General features: G+C 41.9%; 1 protein-coding gene across 7 annotated transcripts in view; it reads right to left on the bottom strand.

Moving 5' to 3' along the window:
• The window catches only part of Traf3 (TNF receptor associated factor 3), a 102,344-nt gene that overhangs the window by 48,630 nt on the left and 38,823 nt on the right, over positions 1-14,891 (bottom strand). Inside the window, exon 1 of one of the 7 annotated variants that reach the window (XM_060388209.1) lies at positions 14,231-14,602. The exons of the other annotated variants lie outside the window; for them this stretch is intronic. The gene's annotated coding sequence lies outside the window, so the exon portion shown is untranslated. Of the gene's footprint in view, positions 1-14,230; positions 14,603-14,891 lie in introns of those variants that run through there. 7 annotated transcript variants of the gene reach the window in all.

Genomic DNA, 14,891 nt, shown 5'->3' with positions numbered 1-14,891 from the left:
AATTCTTATGCCCTAGAAGGGTCTCTAGTTGAGCACGACTGACTACATTTCTTAAAACCCAATTTAATACTTCTGTATTTTAATTAGAATCCTTAATCCATTTACACCAGCAATGACTGCTCGTATGCCTTTTTTTTTTGATTAGTTGTCATTCCTGCCCCTGTTTCTTACTCACTGAAGTAGTCTCTTTCATTTGAGTTATTACTATGACAGTCATCTATCTCTAATACTGAACTTTTGTATTGTCTGAGATAGGTTTTTTTTTTAATTCTTTAAGAATTTATCTATTTTTGAGTATTCTATCTGCATGTATACCTGCATGCCAGAAGAGGGCATCAGATTCTAGTACAGATGGTTGTGAACCAACCAAGTGGTTGTTGGGACTTGAACTCAGGATCTCTGGTGGAGCAGACAGTGCTCTTTTTCACTGAGCCATCTTTTCAGCTCCTGAGACAGGGTTTTCTGTAGTCCACATTGATGTCAACCTCAATTATGTAGCTGAGAATGAACTTGAGCTCCTGATCCTCCTGCCTTCAGCCTGACACCTTTCATGATATGAACATTTAACCACGACCATTTCAAGACACCTCAGTACCCACCCAGATCCCTCCTTTCCTCTCCCTCTTTACTGACATTCAAGGCATATTTTATCTGTCTTCTGCCTTCTGTGTTTTCTATTTTCCATTTCTACATCACTGTGACTTTTCTCTTTTACTCTATTACTCCAGTTGGTCACAATGAATTTTTCAGTTTTAAACTAACCTTTCATTCCTAAGATAAACTTCTCCTGGCCATTATGGAGTAACCTTTTTATCTGTTGCTATGTAGATTTGACTTGCCAAATCTATGGTGTTTTTTTTTTTCCTGTGTGTGTTTTACAGATCTGTCATGGAAATTTGTCTTCACTATGTCTTGTCTGTCTTATAACTAGGACAGTGCCAGCTTTGCAGAATTTATTAGAAAACATTTTCTATTCTATTTTTTGAAAAAAGCTTTTGTCTAGTTAATATTTTTCTCTTATCTTTAGATTTACTTTATTTTTATAAATGTTTTGCCTGCATGTATATATGGGCATTATGTGCATGCTTGATACCTACAGAGGTCTGAAGAGGACATTAGCTCCCCTAGAACCTGAGTTATAGATGGTCATGAGGCACCAGGGTGGGTGTTGAAAGTGAACCCAGGTCCTCTGCAAAAGTAACAAATGCTCTAACAACTAAGCCAGATCTCCAGTCCCCATATTCTTTCTCTTAAACATTTTATATAATATTAACAACCAGTAAAACATTGTGTACATAGTCTTCTTTCAGACAATTTCAATAAAATTAAGTTCTTTTTCTTTTTTTGTTTGTTTGTTTTTCAAGACAGGGTTTCTCTGTGTAGCCCTGGCTGTCCTAGACTTGCTCTGCAGACCAGGCTGGCCTCGAACTCACAGAGATCCTCCTGCCTCTGCTTCCCTGAGTTCTGGAATTAAAGGCTCCTGGCCAAGTTCTTCATCAAAACATTTAAATTACATTTATTTAGTGTATGTGTGGATGCACATGTGTCAAGGATCATGTGTGGGAGTCGGAAGACACCTGCAGAGCTGGCTGTCTACTTCCACCATGTGAGCACCAGAGACTGAACTCTGAGGTCCTCAGCCTTTGTATGCTGTGCTATCGTACTAGACCTAAATATGTGCTTTCAAATTAATAAATATACAGATTATATACCTTTGTCAAACTGTTGGCATAAAGATATTTATATTCTCATTCTTTGGCATGTGATCTATGGTGGTGTCCCATTGTATATTTCTGCTGTTGGCAATTAATGATTTTTTTTCCCTGAAGAAATATTTCCCTGATAATAACATGCATCTTCAACTTTTCACAGTATAGAGCCTTAATAGCTCTACAGCTAGGCATAGGGGTACTTGCCTCTAATCCCAATGTTCAAGAAGCTGAGATCACAGACTCCATGTCAGTCTAAGATACATGGAAACTGTCTCAAAAAGCAAAACCTTATGAACTCTATACTTGCATCTTCTTCCCTCCATCTTTTGTGTCATCACTTATTTTACCTCTACAAGTGTTACAACTTCCAAAATACATTATTTTTCATCTTAAATAGTAATTTTCTTTTTGTTTTTTCGAGGCAGGATTACGCTGTGTCTGGAACTATCTGTCCTGGAACTCACTCTGTAGACCAGGCTGGCCTGTCTCTGCCTTCTGAGTGCTGGGATTAAAGGCGAATCAAACCCTTTCTGGATTTTTTTGGGTTCCTACCATTCTCTTACAAAAGCTTCCACATTGTCTTATCTTTCTACCTGAATGTTCCTTGATATTTTTTGTAGAGTAATTCTGCTGGCAATAGTGTTAGTCTTTCTTTAGAGTTGTTGGGGTTTCTTATTTGTTTTTGTTTTTAAGATAGTGTCTCACTATGTAGCCCCAATTGGCCTTGAACTTGCAATCCTCCTGCCTCAGACTCTTCTGTGCTCAGGTTATGGGTACCATGCCAGACAGAATTTTTTTTTTTTCTTCTTGGGCTGGGACTGGAGTCCTAGGCTGTGTGTGCTACAACTAAGATATGTCCTGAGTCCCAGGTCCTTTAGAAAGATCTTTTTGCTGGGTGCAAAACTTGAAGTTAAGATTTGGAATTAAGGTTTTGGTTTTCTTTCAGTATTTCACACATAAGCTAATTGTCTTCTGCCTTACAAAAGATCTGACCAGATAAACGCTGTTCAAATTACCTTAGTTCCCTTATAAAAGAGCATTTCTAATAAGTGCTTAAGATCAGTCCTTTTTTCTAAAAAAAAAAACAAAACAAACAAACAAAAAACAAAAGCAAAAACATTTGCTTTATGTGTGTGTGCATGATTTACCTTATGTATGTATGTATACCACGTACATCCCTGTTACACACAGAGGATCCCCTGGAGCCAGACTTACAGGTGCTGGTGAGCTACCTGACACAGTGCCTGGGACGTCTCCAGTCCTCTCAAAGCGCAGCAACTGCTCTCAGTCCCTGACGTCTCTCCAGACCCCACCAAATGCTTCCACACACTACTAAATCCTAGATCTGGCTGTGCTACCCTCTCCCCTGGAGTGACAGAGATTGGACACAGAGCCTCATGCGCACTGGCCAAGCACTCCACCACTGAGCTACACTCCTTCCCTAGTACTATGAAAACTTGCTGCTTTCTCTAACACAATGAGCTGTTCCTTTGTTTTTGTTGAGTTTTCCTGTGGTGGCGGGAATCAAACTTGGAGCCCTTTCCACAGGAAGCACTTCTCCCACTGTGCCAGCCCCAGCCGTTCCCACATATCTTTTTAAGTTCCTGGGCTTTGTTCTTAGCACACAGATAAACCACCTCCTAGAGGTGGCTGGAGAAGACCTGAAGCAGCCTACTGCACACCTAAAGCACCCTACAGATTATATCCTTCTGAGCTAGCGACCCATTGCCCTAGGTGAAAAGCCGCTCTGTTCCCCACTAACAGTGAAAAGGCAATCCTTAAAGGATTTAACTAGCACCTGTTATGATGGTCTGCTCTTTCTGGCTCTGAGGTATGTCGGCTGCGTGTGGTAATCAGGCAAGACTTCAGGGTCACTGTGCAGACCTGTAGTTCTAACCCTCTTCCCACTTTGCTGAGGCAGGAGGACTCTGGCTTCTCCCATCCGTCACCTGAAGTGTAGACACTGACCCTGAATCTGGTAAAAGCTACCCAAAGGTCAGACTCATTCTGCTGCTGCTTTTCTAATGAAGGTTCTTTGGAACAAATCTACACTTGTTCATTTACATTCTTGCTGTCAAAGAGGAAGCACAAGTGATGGAAGAATGGTCAAGACAGAAACCAAGAGGTTTGATAAGCCCAGAATGTTTGTTCTTGCTCCATGCCCTTTACAAAGGAAAACACAGTACTGGCTCTGGGGAGTGATCGAGGTACGACAGAGTGCATTCACATGGTTCCATTTCAGGGGACACTGTCCTAGTCTGCCCTGTACAAATATCTAAAAGCTATTGTCTCTCACAGTCTGCCTGGTTTCTAAGTTGTTTAAGATGGTCTGTTCTGGATTTGGGTGAAGTAGAAGACTTGCCTCAGGCACAAATTTTAAGGGAATATGTAAAAAGGATAGTAACAGAGAACATCAAAATAAATGCAGAAGGCCCTAAGGAACAACATACCAAAATTTTATATACAATACCAGTCACAGTACTATTTGAGAAAAAAAATCAATACTAATATTATCTTTACCTAAAATGTTTATTTTTCAACACAGATTTCATTTAATTTTATTTTTTTACGTATTACATTAAAATGTCATTAATTTTAATTCCTAACGTTTTGGTGTCCCCTTAAATTCTATTCTATTTGCCTCCCTGGACCTGGAAGTGAACTAGTCCCTGTTATTCCATCATAGGGCAAACAGGAAGTGTCCAGAAATAATTCTCCCATTAAGCAGAATCAAGACCAATGCCAACAGGAACCATCAGTGTTTTTCTTCTTACTGATGTCTTGGAAACAAAAGAATGCTCCTATTCTTTGCAGCCAATAGTCACATATATGTGTGCATGTTCCCACCCTATCAAAAGCAATTATCAAACAGATATAAATTAGTTTTAAAAAGCACTTTGCAGGCAGGCAGGGTATTACTAAGAGAATTTAAACTTTCCTATAACCATGAAATATAGGCACACAAGCATGGCTGTAAATAAAGCAAAATGCAGTCAGGTAGGATTTAGGTAACATTTTAGTCACTGTTCTATTGCCATGAGAAGATATCATGACCACACAACTTTTTTTTTTAAGATATATTTATTATTTATACAGTATCCTGCCTGCACATGGGCCAGCTAGCCAGAAGAGGGCACCAGATCTCATTATAGATGGTTATGAGCTACCATGTGGTTGCTGGGAATTTAACTCAGGACCTCTGGAAGAACAGTCAGTGCTCTTAACCTCTGAGCCCCACACTCTTAAAAGCACTTAATTAACAGAAAGGGAGAGAGAGGTAGGGAGAGGGACAGAGAGAGAGAAAGGAGGGGGGGAGAAGGAAGAGAGACCTTAAAGCCCACCCCTAGTGGCACACTTCATCCAACAAGAAATTCTTTCAAATGTGCCACTCCCTGGTGACTAAAGCATTCCCCTAAGCATTATGAGCATATGGGGCCACACTTAATAAACCACCAGAAGCATAATTTACCTCAAAATATGAGAAACAGCAAGCAGCCACCTGGCACTCACATCGCGCATTACTGACTGTGACGTCTCAATGCCTAGTCTCGTCAGTTCAAATATAAGCAAAGAAACTGAAAAAACTTACTGTATTGGTTTTACAGAATAACTAAAGTTCTGAAATCAACCATCTCCTCTCCCAAATAGTCCCATCTCCTAATTTCACTGAAAAGCATTTAGTAAGCAAAAAAAAAGTCATCTATCTAAATAAGTACCAAGGAACTCTCACTCAGTTCCCACATATTTTCTACATTATTTATTCCTTTTCCAAGGCACAATGCAAAAGGTGTTTTCAAATATTCTGTCAGCACTGCTTATACAAATAAAATAGCTAAGTTAAATTTTGTTGGGAAAGTATGAGGGCAAAAGGTTGAAGACAGTTTAGACAGTTACTAAGCCAGTCTAGGAAAGACCGGCGCACGGCAGGCTTCCCTGGAAGACAAAAGACACAACAGGCAGTGTGGCAAGGCCAGGCCTACCCTTCACATGCAGGCTGGCAAGCGAGCCAGACACCAGCAGGAAACCCAGCACCCACTATTTTTGAATGTCAATACTTTTTACCTGGTCTGGTATTTAGAGGGAAACAAAACTTTAAAAGGACTGCCTATAAATCAGAATGCCAAACGCTCTGGGCAGGTTTTACTAGTTTTTAAAAACTACCTCATCCTCTTCAACTCTGTATTTGAATGCAAATCAAAGAGAAGATTAACGAGGAAAGACTTGCACAGGACATAAAAAGTCATTTATTCCAATGAGGAAGAAAACAGAAGTAATCAATAATTTGAAAAACCAGTAAAGTTAGTCATGGAAAAAAGATTTTTTGGTTGGACATTAAAAACCTCTGAGAAAATATTATGAAGGAAAGTATTAACATAGACCTCACATCACCCTAAAATATAATGAGTGTCTGTCCATGTTGGGGACACTGTAAAGACGAGAGTAAGGACAGAGGTCCTGTATTCAACAACTGATTGGCCAAGAAGGGGGACAGCCCAGTTCCCAGATGTACAACATGAAAACTACCAAAGGGAGATACAATACAGAGCAATGCCTCCTATGCATACAGCTATAGGTAAGAGCTCACAAAGAAGACATGTAGCATAACTAAAGTATATATAGAAATTAACCATTTTCTCTAATCCTCAGATTTTTTAAAAAAAAATTTATTTATTTATTTAATATGTATTCAGTGTTCTGCCTGCATGTACACCTGCAGGTCAGAAGAGGGCACTAGATCTCATTATAGATGGTTGTGAGCTACCATATGGTTACTGGGAACTGAACTCAGGACCTTTGGAAAAGCAGCCAGTGCTCTTAACCTCTGAGCCATCTCTCCAGCTCCCTAATCTTCAGATTTGAAAATAATGCACACAGGTAAATGGAGTAAGAAAAAGTCAATGTGTCGGGCACAGTGGCACACACCAATAGTCCCAGCACTCTGAAAGTTCAAGGCAGGCATGGTCTACAAAGCTAGTCCAGAATAGCCAAGGCAACACAGAAAAACCCTGCCTTGGGGAAGAAAAAGAGAAAGAAAAGTATTAGGCCTCACATTTCAGAAAGCATGAGTTTTATATCATCTAGGTAGGTGTGTGTAAGTGTAGGACATGTAGACATTGACTCATAAATGGCTGGGTGAATTGGGGAGGGTACTCTTAAGCTTAGAAAATGTGTCTGCTGAAAGGCTACTTCTCAAGGCTGGGCAGATGGCTCAATGGGTAAGACTGTTTGCTCCACCAGCATGAAAATCTGAGTTTGAATCTCCAATATCCACATAAGTAGTTGGGTATGGCCATACATGTCTGCAACTCACACCTACCACTGGCAAACTCTGGAGACTGCTGGCCAGCCAGTCTGGCTAAAATACAGTTTAAGGTCCAGCAAAAGAGCCTGTCTCCAAGGAATAAAGCAGAGAGTGACAGAGGACGACACCCAACATCTTCCTCTGGCTTCCATTGGCCATAAATGGGCATACATGTCTGCACAAACCACCCCATCTCCCAGCACCTCTTCATAAAAGAAAAAAGAAAAAGAGGAAGGACACCCCTCATCTTTTCCAAGCACAAAATGAAACCTCTATGTCAAATGACCGCATGATATGAAATGGTATTTTTAAATTACCTTTATTAAAGGTGACGTATAGTTGCTTTTCTTGATTTTTTTAAACTTTTTTGTTTGCTGTTTTATTGTATGTTGCAGCCAGTGTAAATAAACCTGGCCTTTAATCCCAGCACTTGGGGAGGCAGAGGCAGGCAGATCTCTAAGTTCAAGGCTAGTCTGGGCTACATAGTAAGTTCCAGAACAGCCAGGGCTACCGAGACCCTGTCTTAAAAACAAAGAAGTTAAACCTTGTGAAACAGAAATCCATGAGCATTCAGAGAGGTAGATGATAAAAACTGACAAGATTATAGGCCAAGCATTTCGTACAGACTTCAGATTTATTCTCTTGACTATGAAAAGTGCTTTGAAAAACCTCTGAAAAATGTGACTACACAAAGAAGCAGATTTTCTGGGCTAACGGGATTTATATAAAAAGACATTTCAGTCAACAGAGGGTCATGCTGAACATTCTGCAGATAGAACTGCTTTGCGTCTGCGACTGCCAGGGAAACCTTCATGCGCCTGAGTTTGGCCTTCTTCGAGCCACCTTCTTTGTGGTGGCAATGCTGGAGGGACCCAACATGGGGCTCAGGACAATGTGCATCAGTACTAGTGAGGGGCACCAGGTGTCTTTTTTGAGTCAGGGTCCCACTCTACAGCCTTGGCTGCCCTGGAACTATTTCTACATAGACCAGGCTGATCCCCTCCACCTTGTCCCAAGTGCTGGGATTAAAGGTGTTCTTAAACCGTGTATCAAAAACTTGCTCTAAGTTGATATTACCAACAGTATTTTAGATGAGCAAACTTGAAAGTAGGAAACAATTAAACAAGTTTAAAGACAGCTGCTCTAGTGGTCAGACTGACCATGATGATGATGATGGTAACAATACTATCTTCAGAAAGAGGGAAGCGCTGTTGAGGAATCATTGGTTCTAAGATAAGGTCCCAAGCCAAGCACATCTCCTGTATTCTGGGCAGTGGGACCTACAACTAGGTCTAAAAGAAAAGACATTCATGGGTTGTGTTGACACACGCCTTTAATCCCAGTACTGTGGAAGGCAGAGGCAAGTGGATCTCTGAGTTCCAGGCCAGCATGGTCTACAGAGCAAGTTCCAGGATGGATGGATGGATAGATGGATGGAAGGATGGATGGATGGATGGGTGGGGAGATAGATAGACAGACAGACAGATAGATAATGATAAGAGAAGGAAAGAGAGAAAGGAAGAAAGAAAGGGAAGGAGGGAAAAAGGGAAGGAAGGTAGGAGATCCCCATACAGGCACACATAGCCCTGGGCCAGGTAGGATGGCCAGGAGGTGCATACCAAGACCATCACCTGGATTTGACTGTCTTGTACAGTCTGGAATATAAGAGAGGCAACTTTACATGGCGTGGCAAACTGGATATCACATTAACACTTTTACAATATTTTAACTCATCCTGGTAAGTACAGAGACATGGTTGTAATGCTGTGGTACAAATTACTCAAAAATGTTGCAACTTAAAAAAAACAAAACAAAAACAAAAAACAAGTTTTGGGGTGGGCAGCAGTGGCACACACCTTTAATCCCAGCACTTGGGAGGCAGAGACAGGTAGATCTCTGTGATTTCAAGGTCAACCTGGTCTACAGAGCGAGTTCTAGGACAGCCAGGGCTACAAGAGAAAACCTGACTCAAAACAAAACAAATGAAAAGACAATCCAAAGTCTGGTTCTCTGATCTGCTGAATCCTCTGGACCTGAAAAACATAGGCCAAGGGCCCTAGAAGCAAGCCTCAAAAGCAAGTTTGTCATCTGCCCTTTCTCCCCAACAATGACTCACAGAAACTACAATTTTTCTTCCCCAAGGCAGGGCACATCAATTATAAACATTACTTTAAACCCCCATTTCTGCTCCAAATCTACTTCATGTGATAGCAGGTCCTAAGACACTCCTGAGTGTCCCCAGGCAGGAGGAGACAGTGATACACACAGAGGACAAGCAGAATCTGCATACACAGGCCTCCTTGGGTCTTCTTCAATTTCCTGACCAAGACCAAGGCCTTTGGTCTTGTCTACACACTGTCCATTATTTCCTAAGCTATATATTAAAAATAAAAGAAAGTTTCACAGGCAACATGATTATAAACCTGAAGCCAGTCTAGCCTACAAGACTAAGGTGACTTTCCTGGAGGCTTTGGGTCTCAATTTTTTCCCCTTTGATATGTGGTCTCACTCTGCAACCCAGACGAGCTCACTATGTAGTACAGACTGGCCCTGACCTGTAAGAATCCTACCTCAGCCTCCCAGATGCTGGGGTTGCCAGTGTGCTCTACCCAGAAATTTTCTTTGTTTTTTGACACAGGTTCTCACCTCTGTGGCCAGACCTGCCTGGGACTTATTCTGTAGTCTCAAAGTCTAAGCCAAGCTTCAACCTCCTAGTACTGGGATTAAAGGCATAAACCACCATGCTCAGCTTGACTCTTGATCCCTGATGTCTCCAGTAGGCCTGTAATCCTAACACTTGGGAGGCAGAGGAGAGCCTCTGTGAGGTCGAGGCCAGCCTGGCCTATGGAGTGAGTTCTAAGATAGCCAGGGCTACACTGAGAAACCCTGTCTTGAAATTTTCCTATTTCTTGTGGAAGTGTTTAAGAGGTTTATGCTCCTGTGTGCACACACAGGCCACTGTGTGTGTGAACATCAGAAGACTAGCTGTGTGAGTCAGTTCTCGCCTTCCCCCACCTAGGTTCTAGTAAACAAACTCAGCTCATCAGGTTTGGCACCTGGTGGGCCATCTTCTTGACCCTCAGTCAACGTCCCGTGCTTTCCTTTTGTGAACCCATGTTTTGTTATGGGAATGGCAGCTGTGATCCTTATGGCCTTTTTTCTCTATGGAAAACAGACATCCTAGCTGAACATAAGATACCAACTGAGGAGGACACAAAAAGGATGTGTTCACCAACCTGAGGGTCTAGACTCTTTCAAAACTGTGGAATCCATGAATCTGCTTGTGAAGCATTATTCTCTAACACATGTAGGGCTTATCTGAATATGAAAAGCTAAATTCCTTGTTGAATTCGACCCTTTTCTCTCTGATTTTGTTTGTTTTTCAAGACAGGGTCTCACTCTGTAGCCCTGTGCCCTGGAACTCACTGTGTAGACTAGGCTGGCCTCTATCTGCCTTGTGAATGCTAGGATTAAAGGCCTGTGCCATTACAGGGATTGCCCAGCATGCTTTGAGACAAGGTGTTACTACATAGTCCTGGCTGACCTGGAACTCACTAGCTAGGCCAAGCTTACCTCAAACCAACAGATAGCCACCTGACTCTGCCTCCTAAATACTGAGGTTAAAGGTGCACACCACCATGCCTGGCTCTTATCTCTATTTTTATAAGTAAAGATGCTATCCTTCAATTATTGTACTTTCTTCTTCGAAACAAAAAAAAAAAATCTTAATAAGATTATTTGCTTCTGAATTGATTTTTAGTGGAAAATAAGCCTCTAATGCTAGAACCGGTCTTATAGAGGTAGACACACAGAACTGACTCACAAATATTTAATTAAATGGCCATTTTCAGAGAAATTGCCCTTTCCTCTTTGGGCCATGCCTTTACTTCTGCTTCTGATGTGATCTTTTAAACAAGTCTGTGTGGGAACTGAGGGGCGCAAAGCAGGTCAAACAGGTACATGCACACCTGGCAAAGAAAAACTGCCTAGAGGGCAAGGCATAGGCCACAGTTCAAGATAATGTGCCATGCTGCTGGTCTTTCATTCTTATTTGTCTGCTGACTAAATTAAGAGTTTATAACTTTAGGCTAATAAAACTGTTCTAAAATTAAATAGGATTCTGAATAACTAGGAACAAAACAACCCTGGTTACCTCTGTATAACAGGACAGTTTGTGCTACTGAAAACACACTCTGGGCCAATGAGCTAGCTCCGTGAGTAACGGCACAGCAGCAGAGAAAGAACTTAAGGGATGACTCCGTGACTGACAGCACCTGCTGCTCTCTCAGAGGATCAGGGTTTGGTATCTAGCACCAACATGGCAGCTTATAGCCATCCTTATAACTCCAGGTCCAGGAAATCCAGTCTCTGTAAGTATCAGCCATATATACATATCTACACATAGCACCCACACAAAGAAAAAAAAAATTAAAAAAGCAAAAGCAAAAGCAAAACCTTTTTTTTTTTTTTTTTTTTTAAAGTAGAAGAAACCAGGTGTGGTGGTGCATGCCTTTAATCCCAGCACTGGAGAGGCAGAGGCAGGCACCTCTGTGAGTTTAAGTCTGGCCCAGTCTACACAGTGAGTTCTAGGCTGGACCAGGCTGGAGAGACCCTGTCTTTAATTTAAAAAAAAAAAAAAAATTAAAAAGAAAGTTACTTACAATAAAAATCTTACTTAAATTTTTTTTTATGTGTATGAGTGTTTTACCTGCATGTATGTACATGTACCATATGTAAGCCTGGCATCCATGGAGTGCTCTGGATCCCCTGGAACTGAAGTTACAGATGGGTATGAGCTGCCCTGTGAGTGGGAAACCAAACCCAGCTTCTCTACTAGAGCAATCAGTGCTCTTAGCCACTAAGCCATCTCTCCAACCCTCTGAAATCTTAACTTTTTGAACACTAGAAAATTAAAAACCAGGGTTAACCACAGTCTGGCTGGAAAATCAATTTGCATTTCAACTTCTGAGAATACAGACTCTTACTACTTTTGCAATAAATAGACTGAACCTACTATCATGCCATTCTGCCTTCGTCAGTGTGGTATCACAACAGTGACTGAGAGACGAGTTGTGAGGGGGTGTGTTTTCACGGGAGGAGGCTGACATAGGGTCTTGGTCCACCTTTCTCATTCTCCATCTCTTACTAACCTGGAGCTTGCTGCCTGGGGAGACTCACTAAACATCAAGCCCTGAGGACTCTCCTGTCTCCACCCCTCACCCCAAGCCCTAGCACTTTTTAAACCTGGGGCTGGGGATCCGGACTTCAGTCCTCACGCTTGCATGGTGAGCACTTTACCAAATGAGCCCTCCCCAGCCCCTCAATCCAAAATTTATCTGGACAGGCATAACTGCTCATGGCTCTTATCGCAGCAAGCGGCACACAGGGCAGAGGCCATGCCCTTCCCCCGGATGGACCAGTGCCAGCATACCAAGCAGAAGTCCATAAACAATGCAGGAGAAAAACATGGGAATTTTTAAAATTTAAATTGATATCTCTAAGTTAGCGACCTGACATTATGAAAGACCCCCTTCTGACAAAAGGAAAACAAAAGTATCAGCTGAGAGCAAACTTTGTCAGGAAGTGAACCTCAGGGGAGCAGACAGCCAGAAGCCAGGAGCAGGTTTCTGATCTACTTTTGGACTTCAACCAAGTGGATAATTTTTTTGAGCCTCAGTTTCCTCATCTGAAAATAAAGAGTAGAACTAGACAAATGAGGCCACGGTAAGCCACACAATATACCCACTAATGGGTAACTCAAAGATTAGCCTACCTTCAAATTAAAAGTTACACCATATAATTCTGAGTTCCAGCCCAGACCACTGTACACAAGTTGAAGCTCACTGGGGCTTTAAAGAAAGACCCTGTCTCCAAAAAAATTAAATGTGGTTTAAATGGACAAGAAGGACTGTTTGTTTTGCTTTTTGTTGTTTGACAGTTCTTTGTAGTATGGCTGGTTTGGAACTCATTATGTACACCAGGCTGGCCTTGAACTCACAGAGATCTGCCTGCCTCTGCCTCCGGAGTGCTGTGATTACACGTGTGCACTCAGCTTGGGGAATGAACTAGCTATGAATGCTGCCAACAATCCTTTGATAGTGAAGCCAAGGAGCCCTCCCCTATAATTTTCACAAGCTTGATCACTGGGTCTCCTTCCCCCAACCAATCACCACAACTTCCAAACTAACATGAAGTCAGGCTCCTCGGAGCCTGGCAGCTTCTGGGAAGAAGTTCTTCAGATGGACAGGAAGCACCACCAACGCACCAACCACACTAGGGCATGGCACTACCACAATCTGGGATGGGGGATTATCAGGCACTGCCAGCCCAATTCTGTTGGCTGATTGTGGTGAGATGGCTCCCCAACCTGGGGCTGAAAACAATCTTTCAACTATAGTTTGTAGCCAGGAACCTTTTGGCAAGGGAGATGTTACCAGAGAAAGAACTGAGCACGGGTAGTCAACTCTGGTGAGCACAGAGAAAGGATGTCCTTTCCACAGAAAGCTGAATTTATTTACACTAATTATGTATTCAGGCTCTCAGCTGGAGAATCTCAGTTAAAATGCCAGGAGGTTCAGAGCCCATTCACAAGCTTTTCAGAATACATGCAGTTGCCATGGTAACCCTGACATTATATTTCTTGGTGTTGGACATATAAAATTACCAACCATGATGCATTTAATACATTTTGGGGTCACCAATTTATAGCAAAACCAATCTGAGTTTGGCTTTAGCCTCCCTCTTAGCTAAAAAAAGAGGACCAGCTGAAGGTAGCACCCACCTCATCCATACATGAGCACAGAGCTCCACACTTGAGAAAATGATCTCTGAGGATCTTATCTGGGGAAAAATTAAGAACTCAGGGAACTGGACTTTATCATCTATCATCGTATGGCTGGTGACATATCCTAAGCCAGATCAATGAAATTGTCATTGTCTAAAAGAAACAAATCTTATAATCTGTATCTACATTTCTGAGAGGTAAGCTTGTTTCTTAGAAAACTAAAGTAAAAGAAAACCCTTTTCAAAGAACATCGTGAGTAATTCATTAGAGGGCATTAGTCCACGATAAATAAGACAATTCTTCAAATGTCATTAATAAGATACAAAGTTTTATTTTAGATTCAGTGGAGATCTATTCCAATTACTACTTTGATTTGGAATATTCATAAATACTTAAAATATATAAAAATGCACGATTTTTAAAGTCCCTTACCTTTGTATAACCCACCATATGAACTCATAGATGAAAATCAAATTACCAGGCACAAACTGCAAAGGCATCTTCAGTTTCACATTCCGAGGAAAGCCCACTGCACCAGAAATTCAGAGCTGCTGCAGGACAAGCCTGTGCTAGTCAAGGCACTCACAAAATTGGCTGCATCTAATCACAGAAGCATGGGTCCTGAGGCATATTAGACCCACCATCTCCTCCTGCAACTCACAGGCGGCGGCAGCAGTCAGAAGGGGAGCGGGCAGCTTCCATATTACCAGGGCTTTGCTAAGCGCTGCATTGCAGTCTTTCTAAAAAGCTACCAGTCTCGGAAGCAAAGGCGCTGGAGACAGATTTCTCAGCAGAGGCAGCTGCCTTTGGATTCATGAAGATTTCTTTTTAATCCTTAAAAAATGTTTAAAACTTCTTTAGGTATTTCTGGATTTCTGACCTGTTTCCTAAAGCTGGGTGGTTTGTGGTCTGTATTGGGGTATGGCTGAGACAACTGATTGAGCCAGGAGAAAATGCTGAAATAAATGAAATGTACAGAGTGACACACAATCTTTACTGCTCAAGCTGCCTGTGAGGACTGTGCACATCTGCTATCAAGAATGACAGCTTCCAGGTCCCTGCTGAGAAACTATGAGAATGAACCACAGCTTTC

The sequence above is a fragment of the Meriones unguiculatus genome, chromosome 7, assembly GCF_030254825.1.
Source record: "Meriones unguiculatus strain TT.TT164.6M chromosome 7, Bangor_MerUng_6.1, whole genome shotgun sequence".
NCBI classification, from domain to species: Eukaryota; Metazoa; Chordata; class Mammalia; order Rodentia; family Muridae; genus Meriones; species Meriones unguiculatus.
Note: the sequence above shows the minus strand (reverse complement) of the source record. Positions and strands in the feature narration are given on the sequence as shown.